Source organism: Malania oleifera, chromosome 3 (genome assembly GCF_029873635.1).
Source record: "Malania oleifera isolate guangnan ecotype guangnan chromosome 3, ASM2987363v1, whole genome shotgun sequence".
NCBI lineage: Eukaryota > Viridiplantae > Streptophyta > Magnoliopsida > Santalales > Ximeniaceae > Malania > Malania oleifera.
Window position 1 is genome coordinate 114,195,360 of NC_080419.1, and position 15,792 is coordinate 114,211,151.

The 15,792-nt window shown below is 37.7% G+C and overlaps 1 long non-coding RNA gene across 1 annotated transcript; it reads left to right on the forward strand.

The window, feature by feature from the left end:
- The first annotated feature begins 13,093 nt into the window (after positions 1-13,093).
- Positions 13,094-14,372, forward strand: LOC131150436 (uncharacterized). Its single transcript, XR_009135533.1, has 2 exons — positions 13,094-13,494; positions 13,578-14,372. It is a non-coding gene; the product is annotated as an uncharacterized LOC131150436 (long non-coding RNA).
- Positions 14,373-15,792: the final 1,420 nt, after the last annotated feature.

Here is a 15,792-nt window from a genome sequence, read left to right on the forward strand (position 1 = left end):
GATGTTTGTGGGTATCATCTCTGCAAGCCCTCATAAGACTATAATGTACAATAACAACACCAAGATCTGTTTTGAAGAAACGATGGAGGAGATAACACAATTTTATTACAATAATCGGATTACAACAATTTGTACAGCCATGCACTCCCTAAATGAGTTTCAAAGGCGAAATGACAACAAATAGAAAAACAAAAGATGACACAATCTTGCAGTCAAGATGTGTGTGGTGCTTCGGTAGAGGGGTCTTATTTATAACCTTTGGTTCGTGGAAGAAGCACATAGGTGGCTCACCTACCATGGCAGGTGGTGGTACCTCACCTACCATGGTCGACTTTGACATTAGTGGCCGTCTTTGATATTAGTGGTTGTTTTTGACATATCATGCTCATCGTTCACACCGAATAGGTCATACCGTCTCGAAGGGCATTGCCCCCCATTCTCCCCATCGCGAGCGCTGCCCCCAAACCCCTGTGTCTCGGAGGGTAACGTCTTCTGTCTTCGTGTTACCATTGTGGTCTATCGCATCGACCTCATCTGAACTATACGTCAGATAAGTGTGTCAATTAACTCATGGGACGTGGGCATTGCACACATACACCAACGCCCCCTCTCTTCAATGTCCACCCGTACGCTCTTGGACCAATACTAATAGCATCTCGATGCTTTTGGAAGTTGGAACGACCAAGTGCTTTGGTAAAGATATCTCCATGATTATCTTTTGTTGGGCAATACTCCATCCCAACAACCTCATCCTCAATGAGTTATCGTATGTAGTGTTATTGAATCTCAATGTACTTGATTTTTGCATGGAACATCGGGTTCTTACTAATAGCTATGCAACTTTGATTGTCATAGTGAATAAGAGTTGCGACATTTATCGTTATCTTAATATAAGGAAAAAAGTCTTCTTATCCAGACAGCTTCACTTGAGATGAGACAAGCTAACTTGTACTTGACTTCTATGGATGATAGCGATATTGTTGGCTGTTTTTTGCTTGTCCACAAGATAATTCCATTCCAAAAGAGAAAACAATACCCAGAAACTGACTTTCTGGAATCAATATCTCCTGTTCAATCAGAGTCACAATATCTAATTAGGGAGTTACCTAATCTATAAGAGATGCCAAAATGAGGAGTCCTTTTTTATATACTTGAGGTGTAACGCCCCAATCTGGGTCTGCCAAGGAGCACTGCACCTCTCCTCCTCCACCTGGACCAGACAACAGGGGGCGGGCCTTATCAGACTAATGACTGGCCCCACAAATCAACACCTGTCCTTTTCAGTGTGTTTTGTCCTCACTCACACACTTTTTGAGAAAACTTCCCAGGTGGTCATCCATCCCAAGATTGCTCCAAGCCAAGCACGCTTAACTATGAAGTTCTTATAAGAAAGTTACTGAAAAGAAATGTGCACCTTGTTGATATGAGTAGTAACATCTAATCATTTAAGTATTTTATCCACAGGGTATCACATTCTTATCCACTTATAGAACGCAACGTCCTCGTTGTGAACCCACATTTTCCAAACCTAGGCGATGTGAATCTCATCACACTTCCGGTTAGGTAATGACTCTGATACTATCTGTAACGCCTCAATCTGAGTTTGTCAGGGAGCACTGCATCTCTCCTCTTCCACCTGGACCAGACAACAGGGGGCGGGCCTTATCAGACTAATGACTGGCCCCACAAACTAATACGTGTCTTTTTTAGTGTGTTTTGTCTTCATTCACACATTTCCTGAGAAAACTTCTCAGGTGGTCACTTATCCCAAGATTGCTCTAAGTCAAGCACGCTTAACTATGGAGTTTTTATGGGAAAGTTCCTGAAAAGAAAGGTGCATCTTGTTGATATGGGTAGTAACATCTAATCATTTAAGCCTTTTATCCATGGGGTATCACATGAAGACCCTTATTCCAGCCTTCTAGTGAATTTTTCGTGACTTATTTGCAAATCTACTTAAAATACCAACTGCAAAATTGATATCAAATCTTGTGTTGCGCAGGTACACCAAACTCCCAATTAAGCTTTTGTACCTTTTAGTATCAACAAGTGGAGAATGATCTTCAATGGAGAGCTTACTGTTTACTTCCATTGGAATAACCACTGGAGTGCATTCTGCCATCCCAAATTCTTTCAATAAGTCTTGAGCATATCGTTGCTGAAAACTAAAAATTTCTCCTGGATGCTACCACACTTCAATGCCTAAGAAGAAGTGGAGTAGCCCCAAGTCTGTCATCTCGAATTCTGAGCACAAGCTTTTGCAGATGTTGTTGATCTTCTCCTCGTGGTCACCTGTAAGCACAAGATCATCTATATATAGTACAATTATTACATACATCTCATTCTCCTTCAATACATATAAATTTGCATAAGAGGTACTTCTACAAAATTTATAATTGGTGAAGAAAGAATTAATTCTCTGGTACTAAGCTTGTTGACACTAAAATTTTTATTGGCCCTTCCTAGAAAGACCCGGTGTAATAAAATTTGACTCCGAATCTTGAAAATTGGAGGACTTTTTTTTGAAAAGCCTGTTATTTTAAATTGAGTCTTGGTATCTTCTATTGAGTCTCGTTATTTTTATTTGAGTCCTAGTATTTTTAGTTGAGTCTTGATGTTTTTAACAGAGTCCCGGTATTTTTATTTAAGTCCCGGTGTGTTTAATTGAGTCTCGTTATTTTCAAAAATAAGTCTTTTAAAAAAAAAAAAAAACAAAATTTTCAATATGAGCATTTTCAATTTTTAAATTAAGTTTTTCCAAAATTTTCAAAGTTTTCGGAGTCAAGTCGTTTAATTTTTAAAATGAATCTTTTATGAACATTTTTGTCGAGTCATCTTTTCGGGTCCGCATCCCCCGGTGTTCGGAAATCAAGTCCTTATGAAACAATTGCAAAAAAGAAAATAGGAAAAATATAAAAAGAGAAAAATACCAAGTAAATAAAAAACACAAAGAAATAAAAATCCATTCGCATACTCGCGGAACCTCCAACGGAAATGTCATGATTCTTCCTGAGAATAAAGGAGCAGATAGAGGGGAGAATAAAAGTCTGGTATGGCCATATGCCCGCCACTCCACCACCCACACTCCCAATAAATAGGGAGTCTCCGCTCAGCTTTAAAGCGGGGGGGGGGGGGGGGGAGAGGCGCATTTATTTTTCCACTGTTAACACAGCGTCTCCCCTATCCACGCACCCATTAGCTGCAGCCAACTCCAACTTTAGCAACTCGTCACCACAACCCAACACTCACCCTCACATCCTCTACTACTTTCAGCCAGCATAGCCAACTTCGACCTTCCATAGGTCAATCATGCTCACATTTTCATGCATATATATATATATATATATATATATATATATATATATATTATATTTATGTCTTCAAAACCCCACTAGCCCATTGACACACTCACATTTTCATGCATATATATATATATATATATATATATATATATATATATAATATTATATTTATGTCTTCAATCCCCCACTAACACTATCTCTCTCACACACACATGTATATATATTTGTATACATGTGTACCTTTTATTTATATTTTCACTCCTCCACTAACTCTCTTACACACATTATACACAAATAAAATATACACATTACTCTTACACCTACCTGCACACACACTCTTACACTTAGCTACACACACATTGACACACACACCACTAACTCACTAAAAAGAAAACACTCAATACTCCACTCACGCACTAATTTAAAAATCACTCATCAAATTTAAAATCACTCAAACTCCACTCACACACTAATTTAAAAATCACCCATCAAATTTAAAATCACTCACACATACTGACACACACACACACACACACACACACACACACACACACACCACTAAAACACTGATTTAAAATCATCTACACAACACTAATTTACTCCCACTCACACGTACCATGCACCCACATGCACACATTTTTCATATTTCATGCACACATTTTTCACACATGTTTCACATTTCATGCGTTTTTCACACACTCCACGCACACACTAAAACATGCGTTAACTTGTGCGTCCTATAGGTACCGCGTGTTGACTTGGCCTTGATCGGGTCTAAAACGGGTCGACCCTTCTTGAATTGGTTCTTTCCCGAATTAGTTGGGTCTTCTGAACTGGTATGAAACTGGTTTGGTCTTTGATTTTATTTCTCATATTCTTTTCAATTTTTGCGGATTTTGCCTTAATTTTTTTTTTTGTTATTTAATTACTTCGAAAAAACTATTGAAAAATCACCAAAAAATGTCTTTGCACTTGAAAAAATCACAAAAATCTAGAAAAGTCTTTTAACATCACAAAAAAATATTTTTGAGGTCCATGTCGTCCCAAAAGAATCCGAAAACCTCTCGGAATATTATTTTCATACTTAGAAAAGTCCTACAGATTTCAAAACTCCAGGAGTGTATGTTCATATCCTATTTTCTTGATTTTCCTTCCTGATGATTGCAACAAAGGGCATGAACTCTTCGGAGTATTGGATTGCCCCGGTTATGAGGGAATACTTATATAGTATCTATTTTGTGTATTTTCTTTGAATTTTGGAAAAGAGTAATTTCGAAAGGCTTATTATATTTATTTTGAGATAATTTTTGATTAATCTGGTATCGTTCGTAAGAATGGGTGCGTAGGGGGTGCTAATACCTTCCCCTCGCGTAACAGTACTCCCGAACCCGACTCTGGTAACGTAGATCGATTCTATCCCTAACAGGGTAGCAATCAAGTGTTCTAATCACATTTCAAAAGTGCGCAGAGAGTGGTTCTCTAGCCCGATTAGGGACGTCGCGACAGCTTGGCGACTCTGCTAGGGAGGACTAGAGGTTGTGTGGTGATTGTCGGAGTTGACGGATTGCTGTTGCTAGGGTAGAGGTGGTCGTGGAGTGATTAGGAGGGATGAGGACGAGAGAGGGATCGAGGCGATGATGGGGAAGGAGATTGAAGTTTGGGGTGTTTACTATGTTCGTGGTTTGGCTACGAGGCCGTGTGCGAGAGATTGCAGCCGTGAGAGTGGGGGCTGTTGAGTGTTCACAACCAGAGCTGCAACCATGAGGGTAACAGAGAGTTGCTGTAGTTGTGGGTGGCTGTGAAGTGGCCAGTTGCTCATGGACGTCTCCTGGGCAGTGTCTCGTGGCTGTGGTTGATGGCGTTGCCAATGAGGAATGTAAAAGCCCGAGAGATGGGAGATGCCGATTGAAAGAAACAAGAGATCGTGAGCGTGATCGACCTATGGGAGGTCCTTGACCCGGCTAGAGAACCACTCTTTGGCAAAAAGGTGGGTACAACTGTGAACTAGGAAAAATAGATGTAATTTTGAAAAAAAAAAAGATATTTCTTTTTTATGGAAAAACAATGTGTGATGGAGTCGCCACTAACTTTTTGAAGTGCGGTTAGAATACTTGATTGCTACCCCGTTAGGGGTAGAATCGGTCTGCATCACTAGAGTCGGGTTCGGGAGTACGATTACGCAAGGAGAAGGTATTAGCACCCCATACGTGCCCGTTCTTATGAATAGTACCAGATTAATCGAAAATTATCCCAAACTAAATATAATAAGCCTTCCGAAATTATTCCCATCCAAAAATTAAAGGAAATACACAAAACAGATACTATATAGGTATTCCCTCAAAATTAGGGTAATCCAATACTCTGAAGAGTCCCTGCCATTTGTTGCAATCATCAGGAAGGAAAATCGAGAAAATAGGATATGAAAATACACTCTTGGAGTTTTGAAATCTGTAGGATTTTTCTAAGTATAAAAATAATATTTAGGGAGGTTTTCAGACTCTTTCGGGACGACACGGACCTCAAAATTTTTTTTTTTTTTTTTTTGTGATTTTCAAAAACTTTTCTGGATTTTTGTGATTTTTTTTAGGTGCAAAGATATTTTTTGAAATTTATGATTTTTTGGTGATTTTTTAATATTTTTTTTTGAAGTAATTAAATAAGAAAAAAGAAATTAAGGCAAAATCTGCAAAAATTAGAAAGAAGATGAGAAATAAAATGGAAAACCAAACCGGTTTCATACCGGTTTAGAAGACCCAACTGGTTCGTGAAAGAACCAATTCAAGAAGGGTCGACCCGTTTTAGGCCTGGTCAAGGCCAAGTTAACACGCGGTGCCTATGGGGCGCATAAGTTAACGCATGTTTTAGTGTGTGCATGGAGTGTATGAAAAACGCATGAAATGTGAAACATGTGTGAAAAATGTGTGCATGGAGTGAAAAATGTGTGCATGTGGGTGCATGGTATGTGTGAGTGAGAGTAAATTAGTGCTGTGTGAGTGATTTTAAATTAGTGTTTTAGTGGTGTGTCAGTATGTGAGTGATTTTAAATTTGATGGGTGATTTTTAAATTAGTGTGTGAGTAAAGTGTGAGTGATTTTAAATTTGATGGGTGATTTTTAAATTAGTGCGTGACTGGAGTGTGAGTGTTTTCTTTTTAATGGGTTAGTGGTGTGTGTGTTGGTAAGTGTAAGAGTGTGTGTAGGTAGGTGTAAGAGTGATGTGTATATTTTATTTGTGTATAATGTGTGTAAGAGAATTAGTGGAGGAGTGAAAATATAAATATAAGGTATATATATATATATATACATGTGTGTGTGAGAGAGAGAGTGTTGGTGGGCAATTGAAGACATAAATATAATATATATATGCATGAAAATGTGGGTGTGTGTCGGTGGGCTAGTGGGGGATTGAAGACATAAATATAATATATATATATATATATATATGCATGAAAATGTGAGCGTGATCGACCTATGGGAGGTTGAAGTTGGCTGTGAGTGGTAGAGGATGTGAGGGAGAGCATTGGGTTGTGGTGACGAGTTGCTGGAATTGGAGTTGGCTGCAACTAAGGGTGTGTGGGTTGGGGAGATGCTGTGTTAACAGTGGAAAAAATAAATGGCCCCCCTCTGCCTGTGAACAATGGAAAAATAAATGCCCCCCCCCCCCCTCCTTTAAAGCTGAGCGGAGACTCCCTATTTATAGGGAGTGTGGGTGGTGGAGTGGCGGGCAAATGGCCATACGAGACTTTTATTCTCCCCTCTGTTTACTACTTTATTCCCGGGAAGAATCATGCCATTTTCGTTGGAGGTTCTGCAGGTATGCGAATGAACTTTTATTTCTTTGTGTTTTTTATTTACTTGGTATTTTTCTCTTTTTATTTTTTTTTCCTATTTCCCTTTTTGCAATTGTTTCATAAGGACTTGATTTCCGAACACCGGAGGATTTGGACTCGGAATGATAACTCGACAAAAATGTTCATAAAAAATTTAGTTTAAAAATTAAACGACTAGACTTCGAAAACTTTGAAAATTTTGGAAAAACTCAATTTAAAAATTGAAAATGCTCAAATTGAAAATTTTGTTTTAAAACAAAAAAGATTTATTTTTGAAAATAACGGGACTCGATTCAAACAACAGGACTCAATTAAACACACCAGGACTCAAATAAAAATATCGGGACTGTTAAAAACATTGGGACTCGACTAAAAATACTAGGACTCAAATATAAATAACGTGACTCGATAGAAGACACCGAGGCTTAATTTAAAATATCGGGACTCAATTTAAAATAATGGGCTTTTCACAAAAAGGTCTTCCAATTTTTGGAATTCGAAGTCAAATTTTATTGCATTGGGTCTTTCCAGGATGGGCCGATAAAAATTTGGGTATCAACAAAGCTCTAGGGGCTTGTTTCAGCCCATATAAGGTTTTTTTCAATTTGCACGCTTTGTTGTTTGAATTTGGCAATTCAAATCCAGGTGGTTGCATCACATAAACCTCCTCTTTAAGATGACCATTAAGGAATGCTGACTTCACATTCATTTGAAATAGCACCCAGCTTCCGTGTGCAGTAGTACCAAAACCAGACGAATTGTTTTCATGCGGCCTGTTGGTGCAAAGGTTTTAGTAACATCAAATCCTTCCACCTAAAAAATCCTTGTGCTACAAGGCGAGCTTTGTACTTTAAATGCTTTCATATTCAGCTTCCATAGCCGTTCTCCACTTCAGATCAGTTAGCGTTTCATCTAGGCTATTTGGTTCTTTAACTGTACTGATTATATCAACCATTAAGGTTTCATTTACCAAGTGTTCTGCTAATCAATATTGTTCCTCTATTCTCTTCGATCTTCGAGGTCCATCAGGCTGTGAACTTTGATTCACAGGTTCTGGATTGCCTTTGTCAAAGAGCTGTCTTACCCACCTGGGTTGTGGCTTCTGAACATGTGCTATTGGTACAACAAGCTGGTTTTGAATTTCTTCATCGTTCACCTCAATCTGCTGCTCTGAGTGAGACACATGGTGAGTTACTTTATTGGTTGATGATAAAGTGGGCCGATTTCTATCTCCCACTGAGTGTGGTCTTTCATCAAATACCACATCTCGGCTTGTGACGATTTTTTTTGCCTCTACATCATACAGACGATATGCCTTCGATTCTGTACTATATCCCAAGAAGATGCACTTTTGACTCTTGTCATCTAACTTCCTTCTATTCTCATCTAGAACATGCACAAAACATTTGCAACCAAATGTTCTAAGATGAGAAATAGAGGGTTTCTTATCAGAGTAAGCCTTGTGAGGTGTTTTGTTCCCCGAAGCTTTAGTGAAGCATCAGTTGAGGATATACATAGTTGTATTAACAACTTCTGCCCAAAACGATTTTGGAAGGTCTTGTGCCTTCATTATTGCTTTGGCCATCTCCATCACAATGCGATTTCTCCGTTCCATAACGCCATTCTGTTGTGGAGTTTTTGGTGCCGACAATTGGCGCTTGATGCCAAATGCACTGCAATAATTGTTGAACTCCCCTAATGTGAACTCACCTCCTTGATTTGTTCGAAGTTTCTTTAACTGAAAACCTGTCTCATTTTCAACAAGTTTATGCCACACTTTAAATTTTACAAAAGCCTCAGCCTTATCACAAATAAAGTATATCCACATCGTTCTACTATAATCATCGACTAACAACATAAAATAGAAAGATCCTCCTAGTGCAGGAGTTAGTCATTTTATTACAGAGATATGCATGTACCAGCTCTAAAGGAAGCTTTGATTTGTTGTTGCTTTGTTGTGGAAATGACATACGATGTTGCTTGCCCAGCATGCAAGCGTCACAAGGCTCTGCAGTATCAACTACTATAGGCAGATTAACCACCATTTCTTTTCTATGCATCTCCTTCAAAACTGCATAGGAGATGTGTCCAAAACCTTTCATGCCAAAGTCTGCTTGTTGTATCTCTAGTTGTTGTGGCAAGTGCCACAAAACTCATACAAGTTATTCTTTTGAATACCTTCGCCCACAATGTTGTCATTGCTATCAATGATTTCAGTTTTTGTTTTCATAAATCGTACTTCATAGTCATGGTCAGTGATAGCAGTCATAGATAAAAGATTCCTCTTACTTTGAGGAACATAAAGGACATCTGAAAGAGTTTTACCTTGGCCATTCATGGTTTTTAAGGAAATGGATCTAGTGCCCTCTACTGGACACTTTGCATTATTTCCGACAATCACATTCATAGGTTCATATAGAAGCTTAAGGGAACCATACCAGTCCTTTTTGCTGGTCATGTGTCGGGATGCTCCACTATCAAGTACCCATGAGCAATCTCCTAGTACTGTTTAAGCAGTTGAGCACATTTCTTCGGTAACCATGGAAAAATTTAATTATGGTTCAGCACAATTTGCTACTTGTCTGACATTCTACGTAGGCTTCAATGTGTTGTTCTTTTCAGCGTGGATACGTTTTTTGCAATCCTTGGTTGCATGCCTTTTTTTGTTGCAGTAGTAGCACGTACCAGAAAATCTCTTCTTGTTCTTTCCATTCTTTTCAACATTATGTCCTTGCCTTTGATCTGCACAATGAAAGCACTACTGCTTTCATTTTCTATAGTTCTCAGTCTCATCTCTTCTCTAGTAGTAAAACATAGAATTCCTCAAAGGTTAGTACAAGAGTTCTAATCTGCATGTTAAGAGCAGTTACCAGACTATCATATTTTAATGGCAGCACTTGAATACATCTTCGAGCTAACTTTTCACTGGTCTTTGCTATGCCTACTGCCACCATTTGATCACACAGATTTTTGATTCTGGTGATGAATACTTTTGTCAATTCTCCATCATGTAGCTTTTCTACAGCAAGTTGATTCTCCAAGTTCTAAATGCGTGTCTGGTTCCTTGTTTCATATTGATTCTTCAGACCATTACAAGCATCTGTAGCCTTGGATGTATGCTGGATCAACGTAAGTACAAAATTGGATACACTTGTGACAATAGCACAAAGTGCATCTGCATTTTGCCTTTTCCATGTTTTGACGAGGGCAACGTCTATAGGGATGATTACCTTTGAATTGATGGGATCATGCGTGCCAATCGGTTTTAATTCCATACCTTGAGCTATATCAAGTAGTTCATATGAGTTCAGAATAACACTTATCTTGAACTACCACGAAGTGTAGTTTGTGCCGTCTAGCTTTTCTTCTGTGAATATTGGTGGACGTATCCGAAGTGCCGGTGGAGATCCAGTAACGGAAGATGAAGTTCCTGTCATTGCAACGTCTCTACAATTATAGTTGTTTCTTTTTAGTAGCCTTTAACTCTGATACCATGTAGAATAACAACACCAAGATCTGTTTTGAAGAAACGATTGAAGAACACAGTTTTATTACAACAATTTCTCCTACTATGTACTCACTAAATGAACTTCAATGGCAAAAGGACAATAAATAGAAAAACAAAAAAAGACACAATCTTACAGTCGCGATGTGTGTGGTGCTCCGGTGGGGGGGGGGTTCTTATTTATAACCTCTGGTCCGTGGAAGAAGCACATGGGTGGCTCACCTACCATGGTAGGCGGTGGTAGCTCACCTACTATGACTGACTTTGACATTAGTGGCTGACTTTGACATTAGCTCACCTAATGGACTCATCCACCTGTCGTTGGACGCGTGGCAAATCTTGTTACTTGATCCAGCGAGATTTGCTTCGTCCCTGAAACTGCCATTTCTCCTTCACTTTTGTGTACGAACATAATAGAGAATAGACCCTACACGCATATGTTTCAGAGAGAAAGAGAGGCTTTGCAGGTGACCGTTGCTGAAGAGGGCAGTAGAGGCTTTGCGGGTGACCATTGCTCGTTGAACGGGAGGCTGCTAACTCGAGGAGTACCTATATAAACAGAGGAGATAGGGTAAGTGGATTTGCACCATTTGCTTTTGATAAAATTAAAATTTATATTTTTTATTGAAGAGTTTGTTAGTTGGATTGATACAAGTTTTAGTGTGAATGCTTTGTTGGGAAACCTCCAAATTTAAGGTTTGGGTTTTTCTTCATTTAATTTGTTGTGTTATATGAAATCTACATTTTAGTATGCTTGTATGTGTGTTGTATTGATGCCAAAATTCGTATATGAATGTGTAAATTTATTTCAATTTTCATGATCATATACTATTTTATATTAGAGGTTTTTTTACTTTCATGATTATTTGAGTATTTGATCAATTAATATGTAAATTTTTGAGATTATAGTTTTTATTTCATCCTATGTTTATTTGAATATGTAAATCATGAATGTGTAAATTTATTTCAATTTTCATGATCATTGAATTAAGTTTTAATTTTGAAGTTGTATGCATGAAATTGTAAATTTTTTTTGGATTTTTATTTAATTTGATGATATTTGAATGTGTAATAAATCAATGTATCAATTTTATTTGTTTTTTAGAATTTCATCCAATAAATATCCATCTATCTATTAACTAAGTTCATAGACTACCCTCATATATTTATGCAACTAACATAAGCCTAAAATGTTTGGCTCACAAAAATTTAATATTTTAGTCAAGTTTCAAATTATGATAGAACAATCAATATCTTTAGCTTAGTTTATTTTGAATGTGTTCATAGAATTACTTTGCCAAAAATATTATACTTGAAAAATAAAATTACTATCTCATGAAAATATTTTTTTTGTTTGACATGATTCTCAAGATTGATGGAAATAAAAAATTCATCATAACACTTAATAATAATAATCATAATAATAATACAAATCAAACTTAATTAGTATTAGGGTTAGGGTTATCTGTACCCAATTCAGCAATATATTAAATCTAAATATGTATACACAACGTGGCTAATAGTAAAGGAGATTAATGTTGAATAAGGTCATGTATAGTTAATTGGTTTTGTTTTATGGGGCATGATTAACATGATAAATTATTTTAATATAAATTAACATGATAATCATATGTATAAATTATGAATAAGATTATTGTTAATCAAAGAATAGTATTAGGAGGGGGTAGTTGGTCAGGGGGGGAGCATTGCTCCGCATGTGCCAAAGATTGTTAGGGGTGATGCCTCATGAGGGCGAGATGGTTGGTGTCCGTATCCGCATGCTGTTTTTTGAGGGCGAGATGTTTCGCATGCTCCCGACAGCTGTAGATTATTATATAATAGCGTGCCACGCACATGTTCACTTATTGCGATTGATATGTGGGACATTGTTCTGCGGCCTTTCGAGGAGTTATGCGTATTTGATGTTCCTTCCACTCGTGGAGTGAGTAGAGATATGTGAGTATAGTTGGGGGTCCGCAACATTAGCGTGACTTTATTGGGAGATGTGCTGCGCTGCTGACATGTCCCACTCGCTGATTAGAGGAACACTCCGCCTATTATAGGTTTGAGCGTGAGAGAGATTCACCTTCTTAGCTCCTATGCGCCATAATGTTCGACATATTGTGAGGGACCAGGATGGTCGATCAATTGACTCAGTCCCACTTGCATGGAGGTTGTAACTTTATTCACAATGCATTTGTGGTATGAGTACTATGAATATTAATTCGTAGTACGTATTAGTCGTTACACTTGTTGACTTACGTATTATTTTGTATAGGTGGAGGGATTAGTTGTTGGTGCCAAATGTTGCGCAACATACGTTACCCTGGTACAGGTTCAAGTTGGACATGCACCAAGAGAATGAGGTATAGTCCGATTTAAGTATAGCACATCATAATTGCATATTTATCAGATAGCTCTACCCACCTCTTATATTTTGCTTATGTTTAAGCGTAGTTCATATGGGCGCCCTACACGGATGACGTTCTAGTCGACCTACCGATTGATTATGTAGTTGGGAGGGACCTGTGGGTACATGTTTTCATATTATTGAGTGACATCTTCCTAATCGAGTGATGCGTCAATTTGGCTATCGGTATGGCATTCCCGATCACTTTTTGACATCGGGGGTAGATGTACGTAGGGACGACTTACACGAGATTGGCCGTGTTCGAGGGAACACATATTGGGCTGCCGAGCACAAGATGTAGGTGATTATGTAGGGGCATCGACGAGAGTATGTCATACAGGGAGTGAAGGTGAATGGTCCGATGGGTCCGGAGGACCCATATTATGCGTGGTATAGGTCAATCACACGACGCTTCGTGGATAGGACCGCAACTGTCAACATGAGTCTCGTACGAATATTTTAACGCACCTAATTTTTTACCGTCTATGTTACGATGTCAATGTGGTAATAACCTTTTTTTGTATGCTGCAGGCGAACGTACTACATCTGGTCGACCTACTCTCTTCAGAGTTGTTATGTAGAATTTAGCGAGAGCAGGTTTAGACATTGTCCACGAGGACGGGCGACGGATCCCTACACGACGAGCCCTAGCACCACGAGAAGGTTGACCAGCTCCAGTACGAGGAGGTCGAGCAGCTTTCTCCAGTCGTCCGTCCGGTTTGGCCTTCTCGTCGTCCATTGTACAGGCGAAGTACGTATTCGGCCCTTCTGCATCGTATGCCCCATCGACAGCCATCGATATTACAGGCCCATCTAATAGACAAGCGGACACCTCGTCTGACTCTACCGCCACCTCGTCGATGTCATACTTGCTAGACGACCCTCTCGATACGGAGGTGTATGCACCTGCTTTGCTACCTTGGATTTATCTAGAGACTTTATACGAGTTAGCTCCCTGTCCGTTTCACATGGATATAGATGATGTAATACCTATTGCCGGAGATGACGGACGTGTAGCACATTGACGAGCCCGGACGCCAGACACGAAGGAGTAGCCAAGAGAGGGCCGATGCAGACGGTAGCCACCCGGAAACCAGAGACGACCTTTCTACGGTATGGAGTAGTAGGATTGATTCTTTTGTTCGACTTTGTACAATATCTATTTGTTCATTATTTCATTTGTATAGATTATCGTTGTATTATTTCATTTGTACAAATACTTATTCGTTCATTTTTTCATTTGTATAAATCATCGTTGTATTATTTCTTTTGTACAATATCTATTTGTCTATTTTTTTCATTTGTATAGATTATCGTTTTATTATTTCATTTGTATAATATTATATATATATATATATATATATTTATTTATTTATTTTTTCAATTGTATAGAGTATCGTTGTATTATTTATCTACAATTGGAAATATTTATTTATTTTCCACAGGATGTATATGTGAATGAAATTTGGTTGACATTTGTGAATGAACGTTTTGTATTGTTTCCCATGGACATATACATGAAAGTGGTGAATGTAACATTGTGAACATACTTGTATCAATTGTGTAGGATAAATGTTTTTTTTAAACAGGTGCATGGATGGATATGCTCAATTTTTAAAGGGGAATCTACCGAAATTTTTATAGTACTTTGATACGTTGGATGTATATGAAAGTTGTGAATATAACATTTAGGATAAATATTTTCTTTAAATAGGTGTATGGTTGAGATATGCTCAATTTTTAAAAAGGATTTTACTGAAATTTTTACAGTAATGATTATTTATATAATTGGATGCCTATACTATGCTAAATGTATATCAAATTTTGAGTTTCAATACTCAAATTACTATTATTTATATTATAGAATATTGAGTCAATAACAAATAAATAACTCAATATAACGGTCATACGTTATAAATATATTCTAATGAGAAGATTATTTTGGTGTAATCTTACAACAATAAACTCTCAAATTATGTATGCTACTTATTTAGCACATAGAGACACCGACAATGTTTGCACCAAATTGCTCATTGTCATGCAAATTTTATCCTTAACAAAATTTTTTATGTTTAAGTTTTTTTTATTTTACTTTTGTATTAACATACAAGTCCTTAGATTGTCCTGTAGGCAATCAAAGTGAGATTTTATGCTATCTTAAATACTGAATTGATAAGAATATGTATAGCAATAACAAAAAAACTCAAGCGCATTGTTAGCCGTGATAATATCAAGATGTGCCAAGCCTTTCAGTTTTGTGTTTGAGTTTGTTCTCAGCTATGAATATTAATAACAAAAGTTAAGATTTTTTCTTTAAAAAAAAAGTCGTAAGCCAATTTTTTTTAATTGTAGTTGTTTGAAATATGTTTTTTAGTCTTTTCAATGCAATCATTGGAAGTAGCTTTGAAAACGGTACTAAATGATCGAAATGAGGAAAATGTTCAAAGAGTTTCTGTGTGTAGAACTGGATGAGATTGAGTCTTCGCTTGGTTTACCACCATTGGATGAGATTGGGCCTTGACTAACTATGTTGAGGTCCTCACAAAGTTGTTGATTGCTATCACAAATCATCGCTCAATGTCTTGCAAGCTTCCATTTTAGAGGGGGCAGATGGAGATGATGAAGATGGCCCTGATGATGTGTGCAGTGCAATTACTCAACGTTTTGGAGAGGTAGGAAAAATGACCAAAAGTTACCCAAGTGTATGACTTTATATTTCTAGATCTGCAAATTAATGGGAAGAGGA